The sequence below is a fragment of the Oncorhynchus clarkii genome, chromosome 29, assembly GCF_045791955.1.
Source record: "Oncorhynchus clarkii lewisi isolate Uvic-CL-2024 chromosome 29, UVic_Ocla_1.0, whole genome shotgun sequence".
Taxonomy (NCBI): Eukaryota; Metazoa; Chordata; class Actinopteri; order Salmoniformes; family Salmonidae; genus Oncorhynchus; species Oncorhynchus clarkii.
The window spans coordinates 1,727,408-1,734,853 of NC_092175.1; positions in this window are offsets into that span (position 1 = coordinate 1,727,408).

The following is a 7,446-nucleotide window of genomic DNA, read 5'->3' on the forward strand; positions in this document are numbered from 1 at the left end:
CATGTTGTGGGGGTGCTTTGCTGCAGAAGGGATTGGTGCACTTCACAAAATAGATGGCATCATGAGGGAGGATATATTATGTGGATATATTGAAGCAACATCTCAAGACATCAGTCAGGAAGTTAAAGCTTGGTCGCAAATGGGTCTTCCAAATGGACAATGACCCCAAGCATACTTCCAAAGTTGTGGCAAAATGGCTTAAGGACAACCATGTCAAGGTATTGGAATGGCCATCTCAAAGCCCTGACCTCAATCCTATAGAAAATTTGTGGGCAGAACTGAAAAAGTGTGTGCGAGCAAGGAGGCCTACAAACCTGACTCAGTTACACCAGCTGTGTCAGGAGGAATGGGCCAAAATTCACCCAACTTATTGTGGGAAGCTTGTGGAAGGCTGCCTGAAACCTACTGGGAATGTGATGAAAGGAATAAAAGCTGAAATAAATCATTCTCTCTAATATTATTCTGGCATTTCACATTCTTAAAATAAAGTGGTGATCCTAACTGACCTAAGACAGGGAATTTTTACTAGGATTAAATGTCAGGAATTGTGAAAAACTGAGTTTAAATGTATTTGGCTAAGGTGTATGTAAACTTCTTACTTCAACTACAGTGCCTTGCGAAAGTATTCGGCCCCCTTGAACTTTGCGACCTTTTGCCACATTTCAGGCTTCAAACATAAAGATATAAAACTGTATTTTTTTGTGAAGAATCAACAACAAGTGGGACACAATCATGAAGTGGAACGACATTTATTGGATATTTCAAACTTTTTTAACAAATCAAAAACTGAAAAATTGGGCGTGCAAAATTATTCAGCCCCCTTAAGTTAATACTTTGTAGTGCCACCTTTTGCAGTGATTACAGCTGTAAGTCGCTTGGGGTATGTCTCTATCAGTTTTGCACATCGAGAGACTGAAATTGTTTCCCATTCCTCCTTGCAAAACAGCTCGAGCTCAGTGAGGTTGGATGGAGAGCATTTGTGAACAGCAGTTTTCAGTTCTTTCCACAGATTCTCGATTGGATTCAGGTCTGGACTTTGACTTGGCCATTCTAACACCTGGATATGTTTATTTTTGAACCATTCCATTGTAGATTTTGCTTTATGTTTTGGATCATTGTCTTGTTGGAAGACAAATCTCCGTCCCAGTCTCAGGTCTTTTGCAGACTCCATCAGGTTTTCTTCCAGAATGGTCCTGTATTTGGCTCCATCCATCTTCCCATCAATTTTAACCATCTTCCCTGTCCCTGCTGAAGAAAAGCAGGCCCAAACCATGATGCTGCCACCACCATGTTTGACAGTGGGCATGGTGTGTTCAGCTGTGTTGCTTTTACGCCAAACATAACGTTTTGCATTGTTGCCAAAAAGTTCAATTTTGGTTTCATCTGACCAGAGCACCTTCTTCCACATGTTTGGTGTGTCTCCCAGGTGGCTTGTGGCAAACTTTAACCGACACTTTTTATGGATATCTTTAAGAAATTGCTTTCTTCTTGCCACTCTTCCATAAAGGCCAGATTTGTGCAATATACAAATGATTGTTGTCCTATGGACAGAGTCTCCCACCTCAGCTGTAGATCTCTGCAGTTCATCCAGAGTGATCATGGGCCTCTTGGCTGCATCTCTGATCAGTCTTCTCCTTGTATGAGCTGAAAGTTTAGAGGGACGGCCAGGTCTTGGTAGATTTGCAGTGGTCTGATACTCCTTCCATTTCAATATTATCGCTTGCACAGTGCTCCTTGGGATGTTTAAAGCTTGGGAAATCTTTTTGTATCCAAATCTGGCTTTAAACTTCTTCACAACAGTATCTCGGACCTGCCTGGTGTGTTCCTTGTTCTTCATGATGCTCTCTGCGCTTTTAACGGACCTCTGAGACTATCACAGTGCAGGTGCATTTATACGGAGACTTGATTACACACAGGTGGATTGTATTTATCATCATTAGTCATTTAGGTCAACATTGGATCATTCAGAGATCCTCACTGAACTTCTGGAGAGAGTTTGCTGCACTGAAAGTAAAGGGGCTGAATAATTTTGCACGCCCAATTTTTCAGTTTTTGATTTGTTAAAAAAGTTTGAAATATCCAATAAATGTCGTTCCACTTCATGATTGTGTCCCACTTGTTGTTGATTCTTCACAAAAAAATACAGTTTTATATCTTTATGTTTGAAGCCTGAAATGTGGCAAAAGGTCGCAAAGTTCAAGGGGGCCGAATACTTTCGCAAGGCACTGTATCTATCGGACTGGCAACTGATTTGATGAATAGAAATGCTTTGTTTCTCCTGTTTGGCATAGAAGAAATCTATAGAAACAATTATCTATGGTGTATTCCACTATGCATGAGCAATGCTCGGTAAACAGCTAACAGCTAACGCTAACCTGTAAATACTGTGAAACAACTCAATCTGGATCATTCTAAAAACCTTTGGGTGCATTCTCTAGTGTACACTATATCAAACCATAGAAAAAAAAATACAACGAAAATGAGAGTTTCTAATTGGACAAGTTCAGGTTGGTTCCTCCATGTTTCGCCCCGTTAGCTTCCGTTTGGTGACGAGAGAATTAATCCGAGCTTGGAACCCCTGACTCATTAGTATCTGAGCTTTGTGCCCGTATTCATAAAGTGTCTCAGACTAGGAGTGCTGATCTAGTATCAGGTCCAAACTGTCCATATAATATCATTCATTATGATCTAAAGCGCAAACAGATCCTAGGTCAGCACTCCTAATCTGAAACACTGAGTTTGGGCCCAGGCCTTGGTGATGCCATTCACCCAGTAGACCAGTAGAGGTCATCTCAGCACAACCCAAAGACAACACTACTGCCTGCAGCTACAGTGGATACACCACCATGCAAGATGACCTGGATGCCGTGTACAGTATTATAGTCTCTAATATGACCTGGATGCCATGTACACTATTATAGTCTCTAAAATGACATGGATGCCAGTTACACTATTATAGTCTCTAAAATGACCTGGATGCCATGTACACTATTATAGTCTCTAAAATGACATGGATAACAGTTACACTATTATAGTCTCTAATATGACCTGGATGCCATGTACACTATTATAGTCTCTAAAATGACCTGGATGCCACGTACAGTATTATAGTCTCTAAAATGACCTGGATGCCATGTACAGTATTATAGTCTCTAATGTGTCCTGGATGCCATGTACATTATTATAGTCTCTAAAATGACTTGGATGCCATGTACACTATTATAGTCTCTAAAATGACCTGGATGCCATGTACACTATTATAGTCTCTAAAATGACATGGATAACAGTTACACTATTATAGTCTCTAAAATGACCTGGATGCCATGTACATTATTATAGTCTCTAAAATGACCTGGATGCCATGTACACTATTATAGTGTCTAAAATGACCTGGATGCCATGTACACTATTATAGTCTCTAAAATGACCTGGATGCCATGTACACTATTATAGTCTCTAAAATGACCTGGATGCCATGTACACTATTATAGTCTCTAAAATGACATGGATAACAGTTACACTATTATAGTCTCTAAAATGACCTGGATGCCATGTACACTATTATAGTCTCTAAAATGACCTGGATGCCATGTACACTATTATAGTCTCTAAAATGACCTGGATGCCATGTACACTATTATAGTTTCTAAAATGACCTGGATGCCATGTACAGTTTTATAGTCTCTAAAATGACCGGATGCCATGTACAGTATTATAGTCTCTAATGTGACCTGGATGCCATGTACATTATTATAGTCTCTAAAATGACGTGGATGCCATGTACACTATTATAGTCTCTAAAATGACCTGGATGCCATGTACACTATTATAGTCTCTAAAATGACCTGGATGCCATGTACACTATTATAGTCTCTAAAATGACCCGGATGCCATGTACACTATTATAGTCTCTAAAATAACCTGGATGCCATGTACAATGTTATAGTCTCTAAAATACCTGGATGCCATGTACAGTGTTATAGTCTCTAAAATGACCTGCATGCGATGTACAGTGTTATAGTCTCTAAAATGACCTGCACGCCATGTACATTATTATAGTCTCTAAAATGACCTGGATGCCATGTACAGTATTATAGTCTCTAAAATGACCTGGATGCCATGTCCACTATTATTTGCCACATGCGCCGAATACAAGTGAAGACATTACCGTGAAATACAATTAAATATAAAAAAGACAAAACCAGATTTGGCAAATAAATACATACTTTTTTATTGAACTTCCTCCTTGTGTCGGTGGCCCCTCCAGCTCTCTTAATTAGGCCCTCACCAACTCCCACAGTCAATGCTTTATACTACTCCTTACTATTCATAACAAGTGGAGCCAAGGTCTTAAGTTTTGATATCCACCTGGATTCAGCTGCTTTTCCCTGGAGGCTTTCATCTCCAGACCGGTGATGCACAGGGAGGTTGGGTCTTAAGTTTTGCTATCCACCTGGATTCAGCTGCTCTTCCCTGGAGGCTTTCATCTCCAGACCGGTGATGCACAGGGAGGTTGGGTCTTAAGTTTTGCTATCCACCTGGATTCAGCTGCTCTTCCCTGGAGGCTTTCATCTCCAGACCGGTGATGCACAGGGAGGTTGGGTCTTAAGTTTTGCTATCCACCTGGATTCAGCTGCTCTTCCCTGGAGGCTTTCATCTCCAGACCGGTGATGCACAGGAAGGTTGTAGGGTGGTTTTGAACGTGTTGTTCCAGGTGTGTTTGTAATATGTTTTATTCAATTGTGTAGATGTGCTGTTTGAGGCCTGTCAAGACTGTGAGACTGGTTTCTCCCATATAAATGTTGTGACATAATGTGCATGTTATGGCATATACAATGTTGGTGCTCTGAATGGTCATGAGTTGAGGAATAGGACTGGAGGTTTGTGCATGTGGATTTTGAATGTGTGGGAATTGTCTATCGTACTGTCGTTCTATAGGTGGTTTATTGGAACATTATGCATAGACTAAGAGTTCCCTTCGATTGTGGTTCCTGCAGCATGCTGATATACAGTAGGTCTGAATTCCTGGAGTGGGTATGTTGTGTTTGGATGAATTCGGTTTGAGTCTGGAATGAAGGGGTCTGTTTATGTTTGAGAAGGTTTTGATGAGGGGTATAATCTGTGGATCAGTATCTTTTGGGGGGATAGGAACAACGGGCCTGGGAAAGGTCTGAGGGTGGAGGACAGGGATAGGATGGGGGGATAGGGATACGGACCCTGAATCGGGAAAGGTTTAACAATAGATGTGGGCGTTTCGCCCAGGTCAGAAGTCAGTGCCTGGTCCAGAGTTCTGCAGGGAAAGTTATGGAGGTTAGGGTTAAGGTTAGGGTTATGGTTAGGGTTGGGGTTCGGGTTAAGGTTAGGGGGCTCAGGCAATCTGTTCTGGGTGAGGCCTGCCAGTGTGTTAGGGTTGGGCGGATCAAGCATTCTGTTCTGGGTAAAGCCTGTTAGTGTGTTTGACTTTATATACCTCAATGACCGCTTTGAGCATCCCCTCTTCCCCAGTACACTAAAGAGGGTCTGTGTGGCTGAATGAAAGTCTTTCTGTTATGTACATAGTCTACAAAATCGAATGAGGAAATCGAATGAGTTGTGATTTGACAATGCCAGTGAATGTGTGTTTTTGGGTGATAACTGTACTTGTGGAGTAGGGCGTGTGTCTGTGTCCTTGAAATATACTTTTGTTTGTAAAGAGACGTGTCAGTATCTGGGGAAAAAAGGTTGTGTCCAAGAAGTTGATTGTATGTGGGTGAATGACATATTTAACTGTTATGGTCGGATGATGGTAATAGAGTATTTCAATGAATGTTGTGAAATGTACCAGATCATGTTCCCACACTCCGAAGATATCATCCAGGTATCGTCTTTAAAACATGGGACGCAATGGGCATTTATCCAAGGCTGTCAACTCCCAGTCTGCCATATAAATATTATCATAGGTTGGGGCAAACTTCTTACCCATCGCCGTCCCAGTAGTGTTTATTATTGAATGGGAAATCATTGTTTCTTTATCCAAGTTCTAGAAGCTGTAGGAGGTGTGAGTCTGGTCTATCTGGATCTGGATATCTCCGGAGTGCAGATTTCACTGCTGCTAAACCTGACAAAATATCTTTGTTGGTGTAGAGAGAATCTATATCTATAGTAAATAGGTGTGCATTTGCTAGGACTGGAATGTCGTGAAGCGTGTCTATGAAGTGGTATGTGTCCTTCAGTTAGCTAAGGTGCCTTTGTGAGGAGGGATAGAGGAAGTAGTCAAAGAATTAGGCTGCTGAAGAGGACACACTCCCACAGTCTGACACAATAGGTCTTCCCTTCGAGACCTCAAACGGGACTGTCCAGGTATCTGGTGCTTGATGGACCTTACTTAGGGATAGCCCCCTTTTTTCAATTTCCGCCTAAAATGACAAATTTACCAAATTTAACTGCCTCTAGCACAGGCCCTGAAGCAAGGATATGCATATTCCTGGTACCATTTGAAAGGAAACACTTTGAAGTTTGTGGAAATGTGAATTGAATGTAGGAGAATACAACACAATAGATCTGGTAGAAGAAAATACAAAGAAAACACCTACCATGTTTTTTCTACCACCATCTTTGAAATGCAAGAGAAAGGTCCCAGTTCTAGCCATCACTCTGGTTTCCCACGGGGCGCCGATCCCTAAGAAGCTTTTAGGGAGGAGATAGACGAGTCTGTCTGGGTACGTTTGGTCCATCTAGATATTCCCTTTGTCTATGTGTAATGTATTTCTTTCCATAGAGGTCTGATATTATCTGTCTAATTTTTATTTGTGTCTGGATCTGTGTAGAGGCAGGGATAGGAGTATAGTGCTGTGTGTTAGAGAGTTGGTGGTGGGCTTCCTGTTGGTTGTCCATAATAATTATCTTTGAGCCTTTGTCTGCTGGTTTTATGGCTATATGTTTGTGTCTCCTTAATTTAGCTATGGCTTGTCTTTCTTCTACTGTGATATTCTGTTGTGAAGTTATGGTGGCGGTATGGAATTCTCTGATGATGTGTGTGTTGGTTTTAATGAGTTTCCTAATGGGTGCTGATATTGTCCGTCATTTTGGAGCTGTGAATGGTAGGGTTCGGTAGTCAGATGTATAGTCAAAGTGATCCAAAAGTTTCAGAGCTCTATGATACCTGTAGATGTCCCTCTAGAGGTCCCCATAGTCAGACTGCAGTGATGTGGGGATAAAAGTGAGTCCCCTCTCCAGCAGTCGAGTCTCAGCGAGTGATAGGTGAAATGTGGATGAAAGGTTAAGGATGTGTGTGTCTTGGTGGAGGGGCTGTGATGTATGCATACCCTCCCCCACTATTTTAGCTGTTCCATCCAATGTTTAAGTATTTTTGCCGCCGTATCTGATGTCCAATGTGTGTTGTCTTCCTCTGTGTGGAAATCTGAATGGTGGATTTCTAATAGGGGGTTGTAGTGTGTGGCGATGTGT